The following is a 25,963-nucleotide window of genomic DNA, read 5'->3' as shown; positions in this document are numbered from 1 at the left end:
CCAGCGTTCTCTATTTTGCTATTGTGCATTTGACAAGACAGATTTGAAAACGGCTCGTGTCACTGCCGGTGTTTGTTTTGCTTTTTCGTCTGCTTGCTTCTAATTTGGTTGGTGATATAAAGTCAGTCTCGTAAAGTCTCACAGAAGTCTTACACACACACACAGTACACATAAAGCTGAATAATAAACAATAAATATAGCAACTTTCAATCCATGTCAATTTCAGACTTACTGTTTTTGTTCTCTGCGATTGGCTGCCCACCAGTCCAGGGTGTACCCCGCCTGTCGCCCGAAGTCAGCTGGGATAGGCTCCAGCATGCCCCCGTGACCCTAAAGAGGAGAAGCGGTATAGAAAATGGATGGATGGATGATTTAAGCCCCACCCATTTACAGTTAAACCACACCCAGTTCCGGTTTATGCCCGCAGATGCAGACAATTGAGATGGGTGAACAGATACGGACACAGATAGTGGTGTACTTGCTCATCCATAGATTTTACCACATTATTACATTACCTTATCATGTATTTCAACCAGCAAAGAGTGCATTTGGAATACAGGACTGGAAGTGAACAAATATTGCAATTGATGAAAAACGGACAGGGGTAGGATTAAATAAGCTTTGCTTCTTCCTACTCCTTTTGGACATGTGGAACTGTGGATTGTAATATGTGCTGTATTCCAGTGTAACTTTGTAAGCATGTTCAAATAAATGAAACCATTACCATTACCATTCATGACTGCAGACAATTGCTGCAGCAGTTCCCTTCCTCCATTGGTTTAGGTTTGAGATAAAAGGCAAAAAAAGGAATTTGTGAGTGACGGGTGGCAAGGCCAGATGGATGGAACAAGACAGAGCGACTTGCTGCAGTGTTTTTCATTTTTTGATGGATGCATTAGAGATCATCATTAGAGATTGATGCATTATATATATATATACATATACTATATCCATTCATTCAAAGGTTCATGAATGAGCATTTTAGATATACCGTAATTTCCGGTGTATAAGCCGCACCCACTAAATTTAGAGGCAAAAGTGGCATATTGTGGCACACACGGGTCCGTGAGGACCAGTCAACTCTTTATTTGACAGAAGCCAGTCATGATCTACGAATAAGCTCACGACGAGCTTGTCAACTCATTGGAAATTGCAGGAGGTCATTACTCGATATAACAGTCTGACTCGTGGTGTCATCCTCAAACAACGTTAAACTTATCACACAGCAACGTGAAATGGAAAATGGGATATTTAGTGCACAGAAAGATTTTTTTTTAACTTCTCATACAACACAACGTATCAATCAATAGGGTGAAACTAACTTGTCTCATGACGCTCTCATCTCAGTTTACGTTCCCAATTAGTGGGTGAACAATCCAACACTTGGTGAATCTGTGTCAGAATTGAACAGTGTCCTAATTCCGTTAAAACGTTGGACTATCTTAGTAATAGCTTTTTCTGAATTAGATATTTAAATGATTAGTAATAGTTCAGAAGTATAGGTGACGTCACGCGATTAGAACATGAGCACACCAAGCACCATGGGAAATGTAATTTTTAGCCACATATTATCCATACCGGGATATAAGCTGCAGGGTTCAAAGACTGAGAAAAAAGTAGCGGCTTATACACCAGAATTTTTTGACGTGAAATTGAATGACATCCCCATCAGCATTGTAGTCCAATAACAGCGACTTACCCCCCACTTGGTCTCCAGTCCAGTTCTGGTCAGATTTCTGTGATGAAAAACGTAGTTCCGCTTAGTTGCTGGGGACAATTAAGCAAAGAGTCTTTTCTGACAAACAAGCCATGTAAGGGACCACCACATTCCGCCTCCTGGTTCTATCCTCAGGCTCAGGTGTAGTGGCCCTTCTTCTCCTGGCGGATTTGAAAAAGGCCAAGTTGGGATACCCACAGTTAGAAAGAGCCCTCCTAATGTGTGTCTTTCCCTTCTGTCGGTGGTAAGGATATTCTCTGCACTGTCCTTGAGGGTTCTGATGACCCCTAGGTTGAGTACTAGAGAAGTTATTGGTTTGTAGGTAGGTTTTCTGTAGAACTCAGTATTGGAGTTTCCGTCCTTCCATAGTCCAAAAACAGCAATGCATTCTCTTTGATGTCTTCTTAATTGAAACAGATGTTTCTGTCCACAGAGTTGACAGAGTTCAGTAAGAAAATCTACTTTGCAGGTTTTGATCTTTCCCATTGTCAACATATCAGAACTCGTGGCTGGGCTTACTTTCTCTTAAGAAGGAAGGAGTTGGCACAAAGTCAGCTGTGATTATGGCGTACTGTTACATCCCTATTTCCTAGATAGAAGTGGGTATTGCATGAATGGATTGACTGATGGATTGATGGAGAGGTAAGTAGATAAATAAATTGGAGAAGATAGAGGCCTTTGCTGCAGAAGTTCATTCCTTTTTTTGGCAAGGTTTTCAAATAAATGCCTTGGACTGATGTCATTTTCCATGGATTGTGTGAGCGCTCCATGGGCAAGTAAATAAATCAATGCATGGTTATGGTGTTCCTGTTTTAAAAACCACACCATCAGCTATTGTCACTGTGAGCAATTATTACGCTGATTGCAAGTCAGCGTTCCAATCCCTTGGAGTTGAGAAGTATGTGTGCAAAATATCTATGGAGACCTTAGTAATGAATTAACTCACTTTTCCCTATATGAGTAGCGTGCATGCTAAAAGCATTAGCGTGGTCCTGAGTGGCGCTTTAAGCAATATGCCTTCATAAGTGTGAGGTCCGTGTCAATCAGTGTTAAAGGATGTGCTCATATAGCAACAACAGACTGCTGAAGCCCCTTTTAATGTAGCTCTCCTAATGAGAGATGAGGGTCACTTATTCTGATGGGCTTCATCGAATCATCCTCTGACCCTTCTATATGTCCGTTAAAGCATAAACAATACGCACCGTTTTGTGTGTCCTCCAGGCGTTAACATGATCCTGAGCTAATTCACCTCCCTCCTCATGTACCAAGGACCATTAAATGAATGCCATGTTTTTCATTGCTCCTCATTTACATTTCCTCATCAGAGATTCACTTTTATCATTCAAAATTAAAAGTAGGATGGCCGCAGATACGGTCGAGGGTGGCGCTCTTGCACTCCAGGCACATCACCCTGGTATTGTTCCGAGTGTTCAGCATTTTATTGTTTATATTGCTGGTTTGCCACACAATAATGAGTATTTGCATTTATTTCTTTGTCTCCTTACTAGAATACAATAAGACAAGACACAGTAACAAAACAAAACACTTCCCATGACCTCCATTTCCGCTATGCTTTTATGACATAGTTGGTTATGCTTAATATAGAGTGAAAGTTGGTGAACGGAGAAAATTCACGTCTCGGTTTACGTGCATTCGCTAGTTAGCGTACAATATGGTGCGTGTTTTGTCGTGTTAACATGTTGGTTAATTGGTTCCAAACCCGACTGCGATAAGTGAATTTCCATGAAGTAGGATTCAATATTAATAAACTGAATATTTTTGTAGTTAGAGCATACAAAACCTGTTTATGACTTTCTGAATACGTGTTTTGACATGATTAGAACCCTGTAGACATGAAATAACAACAAAATAGTCACTTTTACAATCCTATTTTTATTATTTTTTATTTTTTTAGCAACTCTCAACATCTCTACAAAAGTCATAAAAAAATAGTGACCATTTAAAGCAGGGGTCACCAACGGTAGGTAGCCCCCCCATGACCACATGAGGCGCCCGCAAGCCTGCTTTTCATTCAGGTTTTCAGTTAATAATGAAAGAACAGTAGAAAGAAATGCATTTTGAAATACAAAATGTGAGTTGTGGACACCAGCATTTTGTTCATGTTCTGGTAAAACAAGCATATTCGCTTTGTTTGGCTTTAAAATAAGCTCTGAAAATAAATGCTACAAAAATGAGTAGCTCTTGGCCATTTTCATTTTGTAAAAGTAGCTCTCGCAAGGAAAAACGTCGGTGACCCCTGATTTAAAGGAAGACACGTTACCTCCCCCTCGCATAACCTCACTTTCATTTCATCAGACCCTGATTTTGTTCGACGCCGCCTGACAGGATGTCTTACTCCGATTCTATCTGTTCATCGATCATCTTACATGAACATTCATTAGTGGTGAGTACCGATACATTTTATACTTTAAATGTGATGAATAAGTGTGTGAGGAATATTGTAGGACTTAAAGAGGTAGTTCAGATGTTTTGACTTTAAGTCTTACGACATCCCCATCTAATAACAAAAATATAAAACTTTTAAATAAAATACATCTCCTGACCAGACATGACAACTTCTCCTACTCAGTCAGCCATTGTGAGTGTAACTTGGTTGTGGAACAGTTTTGCTCTCATCAACCAATCAGAGAGATGGAAAAGTGCTGATGTCACTGTGGACCAGCTAGGTGGCCCTGACAGGCAAAACCAAAGTCTGACACAGCCCAAAGGCTACAAGCACACTACTGGAAGCGGTGTAGCCAAGAAACACGCTAGGAAATGAAAATAATTGACTTTTACGTGATTACGAGGTGTTCCAAATTCCATTCAGACTCATTCAAGAGATGATTGGGACATTCTGGCAGGAATGGAAGTGGCTTGCCGTTTCGGTTCTCCCACGAATGCAATCAGAATTTTTGGAATGCTGTGAGAATACCGTAAAAATATTTACAATCGGAGTGCAGTTAGAATACCTTTCGAATGCCGTTCGATATTTTTCCCCTTCTAATGTGCCTCGAAAGTTTTTAGCATGAGCAAAATATTCGGGTCAGCTACAAGAATGGGCCAGAATATTTGGCCGTGACAAAAATAGACAGTCACTGGTGGTCCTGCAGGGTAACCCCCCCCGTGTAAAGTGGGGCTCTACGGCATTTACTGTTTTATTAAATGACTCCTGTGAAGTGTCATGAAAATAGGACTGACTTTTGCACATACATTGCCTTACAAAACTACCAAACAGGATGAAATGGACTTCCTCTTGATCAAATCAATAGAAAAGAAGTTCATTCACTTTCAAATGTATGACGTAACGCTATTGAGACATCCCCCAAACAGGTCTCCGCGGTGATATATTGCACGCGTCCTCCATTTTTGTGTTATGGGTTTAAATTGCACCCAAACAGCAGCATGAGTCTGTCTTTGGCTGTCACCCTTGACACAGCTACTGTGGCACTGATGGTGTATATGGTGGACAAAATGGGTGGATTACTTATTTTGTTAGATCAATCAGAAAACAAAGGTGTGTGTTGGCTTTTGAGATATTTTATGATATATATTTTTTTTATTATTTATAGACATTGGCCTACAAGGGGAGGGGTGTGTCTGACCATGATGCCTTGTAAAGTATGGTCGAACAATCAAAGTGGTACCACATGGAAGTTTATAAATGTGTCCCTACTTTGAGACTAAATATTATTACCAAACCGTAAGTTACTGGTCTTTCATCACGAAGCACATTTGCCTTACATAGCATCTTATTTGATTTCAATGCGATTTTGATTCTGATGCTATCTTGAAAACACCTTTCCTGCGTGAAGCAGCAACTCCAGTCAAATGTAACTACTCTGATTTCTGACACTTTCTCTTCGCAAACAAGTGCAGTCAGCAATGATTCGGAACAAGTCAGTTTAAATGTAAAGAAAAGGAAGTGCTCCAGTTGAGTGAGCTTGTAGAGCGACGGGACAATATTCCTAGATGTCTTTCTACAATAAATATATTTTTAATTTGTGCTCTTTTATTAACCAGCAAAATCACTTCAAAATGAATAGCACATTATCAAGTCTTCTAGTGGCTCTTACTGTTCTTTATCATGAGTTTGTATCACTGTGCAATTCATCTCCAGCCATTCTTCACACTAAATATGTTTTATATGAGGCTTCATTTATCATGGTCTGTCAGCTCTTAGCCCTATCATTATTCAGTCTAGAGTTATAAATTGGAATCATTAAACGTTTTTTCATATAATCTGATGCAATAACTGCTCGGCCTTTATTGGCTTGTGAAAAGAAAATAGTAAATACAATTGTCTGTCAAGATCTTTTGAAGATAGCCGTCTCTCTGGGGCTGAAATGAAATTAGGCCGGGTGCAGAGACGGCGTCAATGTCAGCACATTTGTTCGGCTTTCATGGTGGAGGGGATGGAGCTGGGCGGATGAAGGATGGGGAGGGAATGCAGCAGATGCTGCTGTGCGCCATGAGCAATGTGGGCCTAGCTGTCAATGATATGTTTTATAGCATCACATTAATCAAAAGGTGTCTTTTCAACTTCTTGGTGCAGTTCTGTGCAGACATCTATAATGCCAATATTACATTCCCTGAATGCCGCTAAATACGCCCTCTTTGTACCTGGTCCGCCAGCTGAGATATTTTCATGAGAGGAGGTGTTGTGATGAACAGGAGCAATGCAAAAAGAGACGCAATTCAAAAGCTGTATCCAAAATTCTTCTTTTACAATGATAAGAATGTTGGATTTTGATTCCCACGCTGTAACTTTTTTACTCTAAATTCACAGTAAATTGGTGGCTAATAATTGCATGACTTTTACCGTAATTTGCTGTGTAATATCTCAACAGTCATTTACTCTATACACTAAATTAACGGTAAAGTTATGACTTTCCAGCTGTTTACAGTTAATTCCAGTGTTTTACAGTTAATTGCAGAATTACAGTGCCCTGTTGTACATACATCAGTCGATTGCCTGTAGTTTTACACATTTACTTTGAACGTAATGTAATTATTTGCCATTAATTTACTGTGCGTTTACAACACTGCGAATTCCTGTAAATGTCACATGTGAACTGTGAAGTTACCACACCGTCTGATGAATTAAAAAAACAAGGAAAACAATGCTCAATGTATCATTTTTTTGATTACTGTTCAAAAAACGAGTTTTGAAATTATACCACTTCATAATATCAACATCTGCAAATGCAACAATAACATCAACATCCTCCATGCACAGTACCGCAGATTGTCTTCAGAACAAGATGATATATTTGGCGATAGAAGAGAAAACATTGAAAATACCCAATGTACTGTATATTTTAACTTCTAAACCTAAACACCTTAAATCAAACAAACAAAGCAACATAGGAGAGATAAGCAGTGTTGTACCCCCACACTGCAATACCTCTCTGGCAGTGTCCAATCAAACTTGAACAGTTTTTGGATAAAGGCAAACATGTTGATACATCTCCTATAACATCACCTTAGCTGGTGCAGGTGTGCCTAATGTTGTGGGGTAAAAGACGAACTTGGTATCTCTGAGATACACAAACTGTTAAAAGTAGCATTTCCTAATAGTAAAATGTTATAAATGGTAATCATGATTTGAATCAATCAATCAAATATTAGAATAGAGTTATAGAGTTTTTATATGCAGCAAAATAATAACGCTAAACTATGAATTTTCAATAATGATGATGGAGATGGAGTGCTTTCACCAAAATGACGGGCATAGACTGCCACCTGCTGGCCAGTGATGTTCTGAGCGTTTTCTCTTAAACTGCATTATGTGAAAGAAACGATTTGAGTAACGACCTGAAAGCCAACCGACGTTTACCAAACAGTCCAACAAAATCTTACAGAATGAAAGCATCACCTGAAAAATAAAAAATAAAGATACACATTGCACACAAAAGACAAACGTATTGTGGCATGTGGGCTTTTTTTTTTCTTTCCTGTGAGCTTATGCTGCCATCTACTGGATAACAGTTTGAATGCTACATGGTTTTTTTTAATCCTCAAAAAACTACATTTGGGTCACGAAATGTCACAGCTCACGAGCGTCGTTAGGTACCAACGAGAGCCAATACAAACACTAAATGACGCTCTGATGTTGACAGAATTTATACGTAGTAAATATTTATGATTGTAGTTGTAGTTTGCTGTGCTGTAGAACTGCACACCAAAGACTTGTTTGTAATATTTGGGTTAAGTTGAAACAGTGCGGCTCCATATCACTGCAAACTACAGCCGCAATAGCAATTATTGTTCAGTTAATTGTTCTTTGACAGTGTCAATCAAAAGTGAGGATTACTGTCTTTGTTAAGGCATCGATTTTGATGGCTGTCATCATTGCATATCGTATATTGTCTCAATTCCTTAACACAAAGACACAAGAACACAACACAATGGCTCTGACCAGTAATGTGAGGGAGCTGTGCCTTAGACCTGTCGGTGGTGTGTTTGTATTAGACGTTCAAGAGCACCAAATGAGGTTGAGCAGTGCGGACCCTTGCTGAAATGAGACTTTGAATGAGACTTTTCAACAGTCACCTTGCTTGGATACTGAACATGCTGAAGCATTATGTTAATATAACTGTATTGAAAACGAGTATTGTGTAGCGTATGAGTGTCATTTCAGAAGTGAAAGATAGCAGATTTGTGCATACATAGCCAATTTCCCAGTCGTAAGGACTGAGATTGAGATGATTCACAATTGTAGCCTGATTCCATCAGGTTGAATGTGCTTTTCGACCTTGACCTCTTCTTCTGTTGTGGCCGCTCTTCCACTATGCGTGTTCCATAGAGAAAACGTGTTGGACTGCACCACATCATGCTCAGAGGTGTTTCTAATGTTTTGCCCCCCTCATGTAGCTGAATCAATCAAACCAAATGCGGTACAGTTCTCCAACACTAAAAACTGCAATGTTAAATGAATACCTTTCTGTCAACGTCAGCATTATTTTTGTGGGCTTTTTTAGTGGACCACGTTGTGACGGTTTAGAATTTGAAATGTGAGAAATTGTTCAAAAAGCTGACAATGTGAATGTTTACCATTGTTTCAGTTCTGATCACCCGTTCTTCATATGAGGAATAGACAAGTCCAGGTTTCTGAGAAAAAAAGATCCATTATTTGCAAAATGACCCCAGACTCCAGGTTATGAATATTTATTTACCACTGGCCCATATTTCCACCTGCATGTTGAGTGTGTTTATATGTAAACTTCCCCAAAAGAGAGTCAGTTCAGGTCCCCACCACATACCTGGGTGCACACATGCTCCCTCTCTTTGGCTTTGCTGTTAGTAATCATACCGTATATGCAGCACATGTGAAGGAGTTCAAAACAAATGGCTTTGGGTTAACTCACATACTCTGTTGTTTAACTTACCCTGATCAGAGATGTCATTTTGGCATGGTAAAACAGTAAATAATAGTAAGGACTGCAGGATTAAACAAATAATACAAAAGCAATTTCCAGCTAATGTGTCGAACAAGGCTACTCAGCTACATAACAAAGAGAAAAATGCAACATTATGCTCACTTGGTAATAGAGATGGTAGCCTAATGGTTTGGGTTATTTTGAACATGCAAAACAAGTTACAAAGCATCACATGCTTACACTTGCACAATTCAACATGTCTGAAAAGGAGTAGGACGAAGCTGATCTTATTTAATCCTGCTCTGCATCTTTTCTTCAGCAATTACTGATAGCTGTACACTTCCTGTGTTTAGCATGAACCATTTTACCATTTTTTTCTATGGTAATGGAAAAGAATGAAACTGTTTGATAGTACAGCTTGTGGATAGCTTGTTCAGTGAGAATGAATAAGATAACAGATGAGAAAGTAAATAGATATTATTAGGGATGTCCGATAATATCAGCCCACTGATATTATTGGACCGATATTGGCATAAAAAAAGGTATCTGTTTTTTTCCAGATAATAAAAAACAATTTTTTAAAAATGCTGTATAGATGGACATTTTAATGTTCACATGGCCAGGATGACACCACGGTTTGTTCACATACAGTGCAAGCCCACCTTCTTTGCGCTTTCCACAGGCTCTTGTGTTCTTGTCCGCTCTGACTGTCCTGAAGTCGGCTAACTCCACGTTAGCATCTGGGACGCTAGCTGTTAGCCATTTAGTGAAGCACAGATAAGCTGCACTCCCTGAAGGTCTTCACGTTCTTGCCAGCTCGTCAATCTTGCTCGGTAGTGAATTCAAGTTTCCTATGATAACAGAAGTTTCCAAAAGCTTTAATCTCCACTTCCTTGCTAGCCGCTTGACTTTCATCTTAGCTGCCGGCTTTGCTGCCTCGATACGGCTTCTTTACCTCAACGGGTAAACAGGTAGTCACACCGTTGCGGGACGTTGCTCTCATGGCACGTAAAAATGTGCTTGAATAAACAAACAGAGCTGCTTGAAAGACAGCCAATTGTGGCGGCGGTGTTATTTCCAAGACAAGGGATGTTACTAGGGCTGAGCCGGGTACTACTTATCGATGAGTTCAGTTGGAGAACTTTGCTCGTAGTACTGAACGCGGTGCTTTTGAGAAAACCGCAATGAACAAGGCTGACAGATCATTTCCGTTTGCCATCACTGGATGTTGAAAACCAGGTGGAATTCATCAAAATTTGTATGTTTTGTCTGAAAGTGCTTCAGCAGGTTATATTCCTTCGAAACAGCATTTAACTTGTTATTTAACTTGTTATGAACACATCAGTTTCCTAACTGCATGTTCAGTAATGCATATTTCGTAGTTCAGTTGCTGTTGAAGGTCAAATTTTCAGTGTTAATTTTTTTTAATTTTTATTTTTTAGAGTTGATAGCGTCATATTTGTTTTGTGAGCTGTCTTCTACTACTGCTTCATTGTGACACATACGCCTCACTGTGGAAGAAATACCGCATGAACGAGCACTTCTCTAGTTAGATTAATTGGTTTACAGCAGGGGTCACCAACGTTTTTCCTTGTGAGAGCTACTTTTACAAAATGAAAATGGCCAAGAGCTACTCATTTTTGTAACATTTATTTTCAGAGCTTATTTTAAAGCCAAACAAAGCAAATATGCTTGTTTTACCAGAACATGAACAAAATGCTGGTGTCCACAACTCACATTTTGTATTTCAGAATGCATTTCTTTCTACTGTTCTTTCATTATTAACTGAAAACCTGAATGAAAAGCAGGCTTGCAGCACCTCATGTGGTCGTGGGGGGGCTACCTGGTGCCCGCGGGCACCACGTTGGTGACCCCTGTTTACATTATTTAGGTGATGTTCGGCAGGCCAAATGAAAAGATTTGGTGGACCTGATATGGACCGCGGGCCGCCTATTGAGGACCTAGGATGTAGAGCACAAGTGTCAAACTGAAGGCCCCGGGGCCAGACGTGGCCTGCCGCATCTTTTTATGTGGCCCGCAAAAGCCTGGGATGAATGTGTCAATAATGCACCTTTTTCCTCGTAAATGTATTTCTTGCATTTGAACAGAAACATTGTACTGCGTGCGGTTCTTCTAAACTTGAATACTGTCTGATCATGCAACAAGATACTCCCGGCATTTTTTATTCTCGAAAAGAAATACTTGAATGTCTGCTTTGACACCTTGAAATTGTTACTTCACAATTTGGTAGTCAAAAATATATTAATCAAATGCATGGGCAATTGCATAACAATATCATGATCTTATAATCATATTTATAGTCCTTATGTTGACCGTTGATGTGGCCCTCAGTGAAAACGAGTTTGACACTCCTGATGTAGAGTTTCGTTATATGGGCCCGTGGTGAGGACCTGCAAAATGGTGCAATGAATTAAAGCTCCAAATAATTATATCCACAGTTTGAGTGATTATGACAACAATGGAACGCTTGACAGCAACCATTTGTTCATCTCCCACCGTGAACCAGGAAGTATTAGCCATTGTATCATCGCTAAAATAACATTTTCATTTACGGCATGAAAAAAAGATGGCTGTGGTAGTTATTTTGAAATATGACAAAGTTGCAAAACGGTGAATTTTACAAAAAAAAAGTCCAGTAATGTGCAGTGTGTACCTAAGACCTGCCATTTGAGAAATGAGTCAAAGTTAACAATACTGTATATGACCGGTAGGAGTATATACTTTTACGCTATACTCTTCATATGATTTCCTCTACGTCCAACATTTGAGAGAAATGCTTAGATGAGTTATTGTTGATACTGCAAATTAATTAAAAATGAAAACATGTTAACAAAAACAAAATATGCCTGAGCTTGTGTTTGTTCCCAAGCTGAATGGGCACTTTGTCATGAAAATGTACGATTGAGGTAACTAATCCTTGGCTCATTTCTTAACGATGATGGCATGACTAACAAACTACGTGCTTCAATCACCCGTGACCTCTCGCCTCGTCAGGCAGGCTGATTCTGCAAACTTGTCATCACTTTGCACCATCTTGTTGATGCTATCACTGTGTCAGCATTCTCCCTGCTGAGAACTCGATATGACCCACAGTGCTAAAAGGTGAAGGGAGAAAAAAAAACTGTAGAAACTGTACGTGCATTAGTACTCATCCAGAGAATTCATTCATACAAAGTGAGATGTCATAGTTGTAGAACGTTTGTCTGTGTACTATCATGCAATTCATTAGGGAAACACTGCCGTTTCAGGTGCAGGCAATGTTTGGCTGTTATCATGTTCATCTTGGAGCCTGCTGTATGTGTATGCACACACAGGAAAACTATTAACAGTAGCCCATCAAACCTGTCCTCCGGGACTTGCTTGCACTTGTCTGGGTTCAAGTTCAGTAAAGGAGAACGAGGGCACAGGGCGACTTGGTATTACCGGAGTCACCTAAAGGCAAGCAGACAGTGACGCGTCAATTTTTAACTTGAACGCACATGTTTTAGCACCAGATGCTAATTAAGCTCGGTTAAATTCATCATGTTCAAGTCAGATATTTTATTCATGTGCAAAGAAAGTCCCGCATAAAATACTATATTAGTGACACTGAAGCTGGATTATGCGCATTCTAAATCATAATTTAAGCAACAATGGCACGTATTCATTTATCCACATATGTTGCATCAACTATTTACTTTACTTAAACAGAAATGGGTGCAATATTAGCATAGATTACTGTTTCTTGGTCAGGTTTAGGTTACAAACACAGTTGCTAAAGGAAACGCTGCAGCTTGGTTGTCATGGTCACCACAATAACATGACCTCAAAACACACGGCAGGCGTACACGGCGGTGTGCAAAAAAAAAAAAAACAGAGATGGGCCTACATTTTTATTTGGATCTTGTACGTATGTCAAACAAAACATAGAAAAGACGAGATGGTGACATACTACTGTGGAAGATGGGGGATTTTTAAAGACAACACCACACACACAACTAAGAACGGCTTCATTTTTGGTGTAAACGACAATCACGTTTCTATTTATAATGCTAGTGTAATGCTAAGACATTGCTAGTGACACCATTATAGTTTGGCTGTGCTAAGATTGAATTAAATAAAATGTATATGATCAGAGTCAAGTCAGATTAACATTAAATTCAAAGGAAAATCCAACAGCCATTCAATAGCAAGCATAATATGGATTATTGCAAAGTTGTGTACTATTTATTTTGAACTAAGTGCATGTGAAGTGAAGTACACATCTTATTTGGTAACACTGTAGTTTAAAGATAGAGGATACAAATGATGCTCTTTTGGGAATCTTTACTTTGTTGAAACTACTTCCAGATGAGTCAACTGTAATTCTCCAAGAGCATCTGCATGCAAGGCAAGAACGTTAAGTACACATACTGTAGATTTAATCTTTTTTTTTTAAATTTTGGTTTTAAAATTAAGTTCAAAATAAGCTCTGCTTCTTCCGACTCCTTTTCTGAATTGTTGAATTGTGCAAAGATAAACATGTGATGTACTTCAGTGTAACTACGCATGTTTGAAATGAACTAAACCAAGTTCGTCCGTAAGGTAAGCTTGCTTTTTCAGCTTGTGTGATTTTTCTACATTCGTATTAAAATGATATTGGATGGACGAGAACATTGGAGATTATTAATAATGGAACGTGCAAAACACTTACAAAGAGGCATGACAGCAAGTTGATACTTTGGTCCAGTATTCAAATGTTATGTCCTTGATGAAGCCCTCCTTGACATTGTATGACATTGCAAACTCTGCAGGAGGCCGACAGCACCCATATTTACCTGTATGGGGCAGCAGGTTGATCAGTAAAGGACAGGAAGTTTCATTTAGTTTTCTTAGACAAATAGCATCATCCCACCATCATCCACCAAGATTCTAACTGTGAAGAAATATCAATTATGTCCTCTGTGCTGTTATGTACAAATCATGTGCTTTTGGTCAGATCAGTCCATTACATTACAGTACTGCTGTTGTCTTTTGAACGTTTCAGATGAAAAGAGGAACTACGCTGCAGATTGTAGCAAATGTTATACTTTGTTCACTTTTCCATGACACGTCTTGGAAATACACACATCACATTTCCTCTTTTGCTTTGGTCATACTTGGCATGGACACTAGGGGGCACTTACAACTTGAGAAAAATGTTACATAAAGGTATTCAATTTGATCCTAAAGTACTCCATATATTCTCTTCATGACAGATTGTGTTAGGATAATGACATTTTATATCATTTTTTTTGCACTACTAAATTACATTAATGCATTTGCTATGTGAGGAACCCACCAGCAAAAATGTTATTCCATTTTTAAAACTAGTTCTGAAAGTAAGGTGGTCATCGTCCTTCAACAGAAAATTATTTTAAAAACTATTAAAATATTTAACCATATGCTAGTGCCTCCTTTTTAAAAGATCCATCTTTTTTGTCAATGAAGACCAGGGAACGAAGATTTATAGAATTATAGGATTAATCCTGCTGTTATTTTAGAAATAATGTATTAAAGCTTCCCGTTTGACAGTTGACCTCATCTTATTTCACCACTTTTTTTGCAGCACTTACTCCTTGTGCGTTGGTATCAAAGAAATCAGTCAATTATCACCCTGCATGCAAACACAATGACTGCATGAGCGAAGGAAGCTGTCACCTTGACGCAGGAGGGGGCTTGCCTGCCTGGGAAAATGGGGGAGCTGTGAGGGGCTTTTTCTTGGCCTGCAAGTCCGGGCTTGGTTGCAGACCTGTCTGTCCCAACTCACTGCAAACATGTCAGACATTTCACCACCTGGATGAGTGAGTTCAGCTCCCCCATCGCAGAGTGAACTGATCTTTACCTCACACCGTCAACGTGAGATGTGCCTAGCATATCACATTTATTCCAGCTGCTTCATTAGTTCTTAAAAGGCATGAACTTGCCGGGATGCCGATGAGAGAAATGAGGGATTCCTGAAATATGTGCGATGCATAAAACAAATATGATTTTTTTTCATGAGCTGAAAGGCAATGTGTCCACGTTTGACCAAAAAATAACCGTGTGGCTTGAGGTTCTGACATCAGTCAGCGAAACTTCACACTTAAAGGTCCGTTTACAGGTGTTTCCCTGTTGAATGTGGACTTCAGAACAGCATTACAATTCACAGAGAGACACACAGTTAATTAAACCATCAGGGTCGGGACAAACAAGTGTCCATTATGCAGAAATTGGACCTGGGTTATGCAGCTTTCAGCAGAATACCACCGTGACAGGTGACCACAAGCAGGGATACATAGTGTGTGCGATTCAGGACGTCCTGAAAGCATGGCTATGGCGGGAATATACACAGGACACCCAAAACAAACCCACTTCTTGGCCTCACTGGCAGGCACACAAGGGTAGAAATAAGGGAGCGTATTTATGGCTATGTGGTTCAATAGGGTCATGGTACTGATACTGAGTACGAGGCTCTGCAGCCTTAAGAAATACTATCTGGACAAAAGTATCAGGCCACCTGCCTGAAGAAAAATACAACAACAGCTGCCATTCACTTGGGAAGTAGGAGTTGTGTGGTTTATATTGTTAGATTGTTATTATTAAAAATAGAGTGGAGGGCAGTGCATTTGCACTTCGTGGGAGGTAACCGGACAGATTATTCACTGTGAGGGCCAGTGTTGCTATAAAGATTAAAAAAAAAAAAAAAAAGATAATGATAGTGACTGGGATTCGAATACCCGTCCCCAAGCGCCGGCCTTGCTACCCACTGGCCATTCAGCTGCTTCCAGCTATAACCGCTTAGCACTGTACATAACAATAAGCGTAATTGGAACAGCTTGGTGGTAAAGGGTTTAGACAGCGCCAAACTACACTACAACATCATCTGGAGCAGTTCTGAATCAAAATGTATCTAAAAACATGAAAAAACACAAAACCTTTTTAAGTAAAATACATCTACTCACCATAGATGTCAATTTCTCCTCCTCAGTTATTCATCGTGGTTTGTCTACCGGTTCAGTCAACCGATCAGAGTACCTAAACAACGCTGACGTTATTGTAGGCCCTGTAGGCCCCTGCTGGCTCTGAGAGGCGAATCTCAAATCTGATTGGTTAAAGAAACAGCCCCGTTACTAATATGTGACATGAGCCAGCACTTCTGATTCCTGAAGGAGGTGGGCAGATTACCCCACTGACAGGGCAAAACTCAGAACCTAAAATCTGACTGGACAAAGAAATCCAACATACCCGACTGGAAGCAGTGCAGCCGAGAAACACGCTACCAGTCTGCTGGAAATGAATAATACAATTTCATGGAACAAATTGAAGTTATAAATGTAGGTCAGCGCTTCTGATAGTGGTTAGGCCAGCAGAGCTGACTGCACACACGGCTAAAGTATACTGTATTCGTTACAAAGTCATGAGGGAATAAGTCTTAAGACACTAGAAGGCTTTGGGGGAAAAAAGCCAAAGGATTTGAATGATATCCAATGCAGTAGTTTTTGATTGTGTTTAGTTATTTTACGGGCCACACGGTGGTCTAGTGGTTAGCACGTTGTCCAATACAGGAAGAGCCTGGAGATCGGGAAGACCTGGGTTCGATTCTCCCCTGGGCATTTCTGTGTGGAGTTTGCATGTTCTCCCCGTGTGAGTGTGGGTTTTCTCCGGGCACTCCGGCTTCCTCCCAAAAAAACATGCAGGTGAGGTTAATTGGCGACTCTCAATTGTCCATAGGTATGAATGGTTGTTTGTCTATATGTGCCCTGCCATTGACGGGCGACCAGTCAAGGGTGTACCCCGCCTGTCGCCCGAAGTCAGCTGGGATAAGCTCCAGCATGCCCCCGCGACCCTAATGAGGATGAAGCGGTATAGAAGATGGATGGATAGTTATTTTACATATTGTATTATATTATAATGTATTGTATTGTTACATTGTATTGTTATATTGTTCGCAAATGAGTTTGTTGATGAAACAAATATTGGTTTTGTCTTCCTGATATCTTTTTCCTGTGTTTTTTTTTTTTTTTTTTCGAATTATACTCATACATCATACTCAACATGATCGTGATGTGCCTTTGCACATCGCAAAATCATTCAATGATCTTGAAAAATTTCGAGTAAAATCGGTGTCAGTGTTGGTGATACCGGTCCTGTAGTCCAATATTTGCAGTATCGCCCATCCCTTCTCGATTCATTCAGTATTAGAGGTCACTGATGTTGAACCTGAAGTCCTGACTCTGTTCTAGTTCATCCCAAAGGGTTTGATGAGGTTGAGGTGAGGACGTATAAGTTGTTCCACGCCAAACACATCCAACCATGCCTTCCTCAAACTGTTCCAGCAAAGTTGGAAGTAATAGTCATGCTCAGATGAAAAATGTAAATTAAGACAGGAACTATTTTAACCTTTGATAAATTTATTCATGGACTAAGATGCGTGGTCCATCATTTCGTCCAATTTCAATTTCAGCATCAATAATAAAAAAAAAAAAAATCACTTTATTCATCGAAAAGGACTGAATGTGGGAGAGCAGCCTTGAGTTAATTGAGCATGCTTTTTGTCCGATCAGTAAAACGTAAATGTTTCTTGGCAACAAACCCTTGAGGTCTGCACACACGTTTCTTCAGGGTCATGACATTAATATTCTGGCCTAGATTTTTTTCTGTGTGGACTGACCTATATCGAGCCTAGTTTTGGGAAAAGGACACACGGTTTTCATAAGGCTATTAATCTTAAAAGCAGCAACTGTCAGGGAAAATACAATACCCTTATCCCTGACATAAAGAAGGCCTGTCCAAGGCCATGATTTCTGGTTTGGTGGAAAACAATATCACACTGTCTCTGATAGAAAACCTTGACTAGCCCTTTCCAGACTCCTCCATAATGGATCCAGCATTCTTTAACTTAGAGGCACAGCATATTAGCGATGTAACGTAGGACAATTCATTACACACGACTTGGATTTTCAGCTTAAAGACGGTCAGTGGAGGCAACATCATCGTTACATTCATCCCGGAAAGGAAGGTGTAGTCAGGTTTTACTGAAGGACAACGCAGTACATCGAATAAAATAAAAAGCGCTGAGCTGTAAGTCAAAAATGAATGTTACACGTCAGAGCAGACACGTGAAATGAAGATACAAGGTTTATGTCAATAACCACATGTGACCCACGGTTTTCAAGTCAGTGGGTTGATATCCAAGCAGGACAAGCATGAATCAGCAGCAGCTGTACTTGTAGTCTGAAGTGCTCCCAAAGTCATTAAGGTTCCTCCCCTAATTGACAACAGACCAGCCTTACAAAGTTGCACAAGGAAACAGCCACCCGGAGAGATATTAAACGTGCAAGTAACATTTCCAAGCGAGACTTTTTCGTTGAAAAAAACGCGATACAACACACCAGCATTGCAAAACAACATATTTTTCATGAATGACGGCATACTGTTTAAGGCATTGATGCAACCACTGTCATCCTCTACTCCAAAGAATTTAGTATGACTGCATGCGGAAAATAATGCACTGTGTAATTAGTAGGAAGCAGACATATTTTGGGGAAGAAATGCATGGTTATAGTCGACCACAATGCATCCCACTGGGCATCCCACAATTGTTAATGATGAACTGTGCTGTAAGAATTGTTCAGCAAAACAATCCGGTTCCAATTATAAGGTCACACAACAGTTTCCATGTATTGTACTGTTTATTGCAGGAACTGTGGTCACGCAGCTTGTTTGATAAAGTGAACACTGGGGAGATACACCACCACTAGGGATGCAACGATATGAAATTATTGTGACCCAAATGATCACGCTTATCATGATTATCACGGTATTGTTGAATGTGCTCCAAATGGTTAAAAATTACTGATACACACACTGGGGTCTAACAGTTTTAATTAAAAAACAAACAAACACACAATATACTTTCCTTGGCCACGCCCAACATTGCAAACTGCACATGCTCGCCGATTCTTGGGCTCGAAAGGGCACGTGACCTCGCAACGCATTGTAAGCCACGGGCGCCATTTTTGAGAGTAAGCTCAGAGTTGGTGCTTTGAGAGAGAGAGATACACAACGAAACCAACGGCTGCTTCTCCAGGAAATGAGCACTGTCCTTGAGTTTATCGAAGTACGGTTATCAATCATAATTTTACGATAATTTTACGTTGAAACGGTAATACTAACCGCCGCGAGTTTAACCGCACTTAATCATTAACACCGGTAATTGTCCCATCCCTAAGCAACATACAACTAAGCCTGCCTTGAACATAATTGCTGATACAGGACAAGAGAAATCAGAGAATTACTCTGGCAACAACACGTCATCAGTTGGGTAAAACTAACCCGTCTCATGACGATCTATGCCCAGCTCACAATCCAACACTTGGATCGAAGAAAGGAACAAGCATAGTCATGGCGACACATGGCGCTTAGCATTTGGATCGTTTTAAGATCAAGGCATTAACATAGCAACAGACGCAGATTCTCTTCGAAACTTTCCACCAATTTTCTTTCCTATACACCGCCCCTTCATCATACATTTAATGGCATATCACAAGGCTTGCTTTTCCCCATCCAAACCCTCCTGTGTAGCTTGAAGTGCATCTCTGAAAAAAATCTAGCTTCATGTCGCGTCGTGGCCATGTGGACCGTGAAGCAGGGTTTGCCAACTGGTTTGACTGCGGTAGCCACCATCACTGGCGACTCAAATTCAGGATATTTTTTCAATTCAAACTTCTCAAACATCTTCTCTGTAAAAGGACAATTTGTTGTGAGATGCTGCCCTCTCTTTATGGTGCGCTTTTCTCCAGCAGATATATGCAGCTGTGTGTCGGACGGACCCACTGGATGTTTTTCCTCTCTTGCTCAAGCTTGGCAAAACATGGCACGCACCCCATGCATCATTTTTTGTTTTTTTTGCCTTTGCATAGACCTGAGACCCACTGAAAATGACTTTGTAACCCACTTTTGGATCCCGACCCACCAGTTGACATTCATTCTATAAAGGCTGCGATATTTTGTCTTATTTTATATCATTTCTTGTTTGTACTCAACTCCTTCAGACCACCTCCGCAAATACCTTCTCCTTTGGATTGCGGATCAACATTTGCAATAAAAGTGACTGTTGTAGCACGTCCATTGGTTCCAGCTCCAATAACAGTCCCTGTGTCTCTTTAATTGCCACTGTATGCTTGCGATGAAGGAAGCTAACAAGTTTACGAGAGTTATGGTTGCTCACTGAGTTGGCGCCGCCCCTCGAGTTTCGGCAGAGAATTGCACGTCACATGCTCAACCCCTCCAAAGAGCAAAACAAGCTCGCCGGCACCATAATTAAAACTTAAACCAATGCAAAATACACAAGCCAGCAATTATGTACAAGCAAGTATGTCTCCACCCTTAAAATGGCAGCAAAAGATGTAAATCACACCAATTGAATTCGGTACCGGTGTTTGTTGCGGCATGCTTGTTCAGCAGAAGGACTTGTCGGATTTTTTGCAAAATACATTTTCTTTGTGACATCACACCTGGTACCGGGATTTGTGTAGCTTCCAACTAAATTCCGGTAGGAGATAATGTTGCGCAACACGGATTGTCGACTGCCATTTTAAAATCTCATGTTTTGAAGGTTTTTAATCTCTGTTTGAACGATCCATCCGTCCGTTTTCTATGCCGCTTATCCTAATTAGGGTCACGGGGGTATGCAGGAGTCTATCCCAGATGGCTTCGGGCAAGAGTAGGGGTTCACCCTGGACTAGTCGCCAGCCAATCGCACTGTTTGAACAAGAATGTTAGAAAAGCAAAGCACCATGAGCTACTGTCGCCACGTAGCACACCAGTACAGCCATTTACGTCAACATGCCCTGCTTAAACATTCACTCCCCTCTAAATTCAACCGTTATTTGCAAAGTAAATATGTTTTTCATGACTTAAATGTAGAGAGGCGCCTGTTAGGTATCATTTTGGTACTGTTTTTTAATGTGTTTTTTTTTTTTTTAGATAAGAAAGACAATTGATGACTCTCACACTCGACAACATTAATGATGGAAATCCTGGAATAAGCTCATTACAAAATTATTTGAACAAATACATTTATAAAATGACACATTTTATCAATAAAATGAGAATCCGTTTAACCACAAAGGAACTTCTACAGTTCAATGCTACCATCAAGGGTGGTTTGGTCCGAATTTAAATTGGAATTTAGTTCTTAAATGTCTAAAGACTAAAATTGCATGGATTTACTCCCTTAGTAGAGCGTGTGTTGCTTTTTTTTTTGTTTTGTTTTTATCACCACCAAAAGGTCACCATAGTAGAAAGGAGGAAAAATATGAAAACCATAGCAACGGGAATGACATTATTTATTCATATTTTTAGGTAGCGCTAGCTGTTGTGGCTGCTCAGTGCAATACAGAGACAATATCGACAAATACTACGATATAGAGACTCAGTATCCCTCTCTCCAGCATGTTGTGTGATCCAAATGTGAGCAGACCAGCGGCGTTCACACTTTTTCCAGTGAGGGCCGCATCCAGAAAAATTAAAGGAATGCAGGGGGGCCACTGTGATACATTTATGCATTAAAGATATTAAAAGTCAATATGTTGATCTCTCTCAACAAAGCGTCGACGTATTATCTTTGTATCTCATTAATAATGTATTAATTGGACTTTTAGAATATGCTGAGGGCCAGTAAAAAAAAAAAAAAAAACAAGCAAAAAATGGCCCCCCGGCCTGCACTTTGGATGCTCTCGGAGCAGGCTACACAATTTGGATTGTCTAAACACAATTACCAGTCGGTAACTTTATGCTAGGCTTGTATGACGGTTAAGAATGTGATGTGTGAATTCCAAAACTAAAGCATGGAACACATTGAATGTAACACTGGCAACAACGTCTTCAAGCATTGACTTGTTCAAACGCCACACACAAAATAATCAGGAATGTTGAAGCCGACACTGGCAGCGTCCCATCAACAGGAATAATTCATATTTCATCAGTTTTAAATTGCCAAACGGTCCAAATAACCTCCGCTCCTTCAGCGATGACCACATCACGCACATACTTGAATATTTAAACGTCAGCTCCTCCAGCTTCTACACAATGTGTCTTTCTTTGAAGAGTTCATTGTCAGCCTCCATGCAGATGCGACAGCTGACCTGTACCCACACAGATCTGTCCGGGATGGTTTTGTGACGCAAAATGTGCACGTTGCCTTCACAGTCTTCTCCTATCACTGCCTTTTTACTGCATGGTTTATATGCCTAGGCTACTATTATAATTATTTTTTTAAATCCATTGATTTCATTGAACATCAGACTCTGTTTCAGCCTAATCTAAAATAAATAAATATAAATATGTGATTCTTAATAATATAATAATTTAAAGTGCAGCTTGCAGTATGTCAGCCATTTTTGTGAGAGGTCGCTGATGTCTGTAGCCTCAAGTGAAATTATTCACTGTCTCTTGGTCATCTTTGTTTTCTCTGAAGCAGCATTCTGTATAAACATGACATTTACTGCCCTAACCTGAACCTGTCATTACTCAAGTTGCCCGGTTGTCTGTTTGTGATAACACAGAGGGCCACATGTACAACTGCAGTTCAGTTCAGTACAGTTCAGCGACGCATCTTCAAATTCAAAGCATTATTTCTCCTTCCGTGTTACGCCGCAGTCCCTATTTTGAAACACATTTATCTAAAACAATTCCACTTCAAACCAAAACCAGAGGACAACGTATTCTGGGCGCCCAAGTGTGTCGATGACTAAACGCATGAGAGACCTTGAAAGTTAAATGCCACACAAGGTAACAGCCAGCTCGACACTCAAACATTCTGATGGCATTGATAGGAAACGATCTTGAAGATGGCGGGCGGGTTAGTTATAAAGGTCAGCGTCACCGGCAGCGTGAGAACAAACAAACAACCAAGTCTGCGTGTCTGCAACGTTCAGTAAATGTCTGCGAGTAAGCGCTGATGCCTCTGCCTTCATGTAATAATTAGACGAATGCTGGAAACATGAAGACATATGAGACAAGTTTATTGAAGCAATTACCCAGCCTGGTAAAAGCTGGCATGTCTCACATGGCACCACTGCACGCCCTCATTAGGCGTGTTCTACTGCCCAGAGTGGCTCTTGGGCCTATAAAAGAAGTCAGCTTGCTGTCCTCCAGCCTGCATTTAGCAGAACCTCACCAGCAGGCGCACAAAGAAAGTATGTATAACCACCTAGGAGAGCCCGACTGCAGAAGATGAAGAGGGGCTGCTTGATTGAGCCATCAGTGTAACTTTTCACATAACTTTTTCACAGTAATAACAAAATGAACATGTATAATTTTTGATTTTATATTCCCGTCTTTTTAAAAGCGACAGATAATTCTGTAGTGTGTCAGTGTTTATGCATCAGGATTATTTGCACACACTTTTATAGACACGCACTGTGAATAAAAAACAACTAAAGACAAAGTCCACTATAGAGCAAATCTTTAGATGACACTTAAAAGCAACACCAGTATTTAGTGAGGGGTGCAGTGCACCTTGCTGGGGTCAGGTGTTGACCGGATGAGTTCACTTGTCTCACCTAAAATCAACTTTGCCAGCTTCTATTTCTTTTGCCATTTTTATCAGTCATTTTTTTTCGTATGCTTTGCAAATTAAAAACAAACCAGTTAAAAACAACAGTCTGTGCGTTTTATATGTGTTAAACACAATTGACGAAAGAGAGTCGTTTTATTGATTGATTGATTGACTGATTTTCTAAAGAAGGATTGCATTGTACATTTAGCATTTGGCTAACAAAATATGAAAAAAACGTTAAAAAAAAAAGATACCTTAAAATATACTGCATTACAACCAATAAATCAATTTAATTGAAATATTTCGATGAACTTCACGCCGTTTGTAACACAAAACATGATGTCTGAATTAGTTTCGGGGGTGATTACCGGACAAAATAATTCTGTAACCATGGGTTTTATTTCATGCAACAACATTACATTTAAAATATAACATTAAAAAGAACTTCTGTGCTTTAATGTAATTATACTTTGAATTGTAAAATATGAGCGGAAGTGTGAGTTTTACACCCCAGAAAGTCTGCATATTATTATTATTATTTTTTTTTGTATTGCTGCGGACAATTCATCTATATTTCGTTTTATATTAAATTTAGAATTACATTTAATTCATAAGAAATACCATCCCAATCGAACCGGGGTAAATGTTGGTGAATAAACCCTGGCCGTAGAGTTATTCCATTTGTTATTTATTCACACATAACCCCGAATTAAGTTGCCCGCGCATGCACGAGCCTAGATAATGCTGTACCTATGCCTAGATTAACCACCCAAAACACACAATCTATTACATACAAACAGCACGTAATATAAATTATTTTACTATTATAGCCGCCAGTTACAAATTAGTAACATAATTAAGAAATAAACAGCAACATGATATATTTTTGAAATACATTATTTAAAGTACAATTAAAATACGCTTTTAAATATGGCGATAACAAATGTTTCTTTCACACGTGAGCATTCCCAAAATAACAATTATTAATAGTAAAATACATTTCCAAGTTCGGTATGCATATGAATGCAATTTATGAGTGATCGTAAATTAATTTATCGATGTAATTTGAGGCTGGAGGGGACTAACACTCACTATCAGTTCAAGATTGGTAAAAAAAATTCAGACGGAAGGTATTTTTTGAACGTGCAATCTGGTACCGACCTCTAAACGGCCTCAATGCATGCAGTTCCTATGATGTCCACATGGGGGAGGCCTGCGTGACAAGAGGTTAAGTCAATTTCAGGCGGCTTTTAGAAGCTTAAAAAAAAAACACACACAGTTTTAATTCTGTTGTCTCACGTCACCATTTTACAAAACAAAATACACACGCATGAAAATGCAAGCAATTCATATGATACCTCACCGAAAAGAAAATCCAGACTCTCGTCCTCTGATCGCTTCCATGTGCTCTCGTGATGGGGATGATGATGGTCAGGACGTACCGTGAGATGGAGAAGGGGGGGGTGGTGTTGCAAAGAGGGAAAGGACAAGGACGCCGCACCTTGTTACCTTCAGGTCGACTGTTAAATTTTTACAAGACACATTTTGCGAGCGTGTATAAATGATTGCCTTCCAAACTTGCACAGGAAAACATGCTCTGATCGTGCACGTGTATGGGATCCTCGTTGACATGTCCCATAGTCTGGGAAAGTGGGAGATCTACAGAGCTATCGATTACATGAGCACACGCATTGACTCTTCCTTACTGTAAAACCCCGCAGCAGCATTCTGCACAGTCATCACATACTAATTATTTTCAGACTACAGATGATATGCAGCAAATAACACTCCAGTTATTACAATATGGAGGTCAGGAAAAGTACATAGCAAATGCGCTCAGCTCACTTAAATTGGGATGTTTTGCATTTGTCGACATCTGTAAAATAATGCAGAGCGCAAAAATGCCTCATTACAAATTCCTGATTGTATCTTCATTTATAAAGGCAATGCGATGCAAGATATAACAAGTGTAAATATTAACTAAAACAATCAACGTTCAAAAAATGCACCTCGTCCATTGTTATGACAGTGTTACTTCAGCTAACCTGAAATAATCCAATGAGTTAAACCCTGACATCCCTGCATTAGTTTGCATGGGTGCTAAGCTTGAAGTTCTTACCAGGAGGCTGCATGTTGGATGAAATGCTTCCCCTTTCTGCCACTTCCCCTATGCAAAATACTCCAGGAGGCTGCACGGCTCCAACCGGATGGGGTTTGTATTGGCTGACAGCTTTGCTCAGCTTTGGGCGACCAATGAAACCAGAGCACAGCAGCTGCGTAGAACAGCAAAGATTGACGTGG

The 25,963-nt window shown here is 39.9% G+C and overlaps 1 long non-coding RNA gene across 5 annotated transcripts; it reads right to left on the bottom strand.

Moving 5' to 3' along the window:
* Positions 1 to 360: 360 nt before the first annotated feature.
* LOC129192784 (uncharacterized) lies at positions 361 to 25,839 on the bottom strand. 5 transcript variants are annotated; one of them, XR_008573497.1, is made up of 6 exons: positions 25,026 to 25,800; positions 24,824 to 24,875; positions 13,793 to 13,916; positions 9,762 to 12,552; positions 8,774 to 8,830; positions 361 to 1,736 (listed from the first exon to the last, which is right to left on the bottom strand). It is a non-coding gene; the product is annotated as an uncharacterized LOC129192784 (long non-coding RNA). The 5 variants fall into 5 exon arrangements; XR_008573494.1 differs by having other exon boundaries at positions 362 to 1,736; positions 8,774 to 12,552; XR_008573493.1 differs by lacking the exon at positions 361 to 1,736 and having other exon boundaries at positions 1,744 to 12,552; positions 25,026 to 25,182; positions 25,782 to 25,839.
* Between the last annotated feature and the right edge of the window lie 124 nt (positions 25,840 to 25,963).

This window comes from Dunckerocampus dactyliophorus, chromosome 13, assembly GCF_027744805.1.
Source record: "Dunckerocampus dactyliophorus isolate RoL2022-P2 chromosome 13, RoL_Ddac_1.1, whole genome shotgun sequence".
NCBI classification, from domain to species: Eukaryota; Metazoa; Chordata; class Actinopteri; order Syngnathiformes; family Syngnathidae; genus Dunckerocampus; species Dunckerocampus dactyliophorus.
This window is presented reverse-complemented; position numbering and strand designations above follow the sequence as displayed.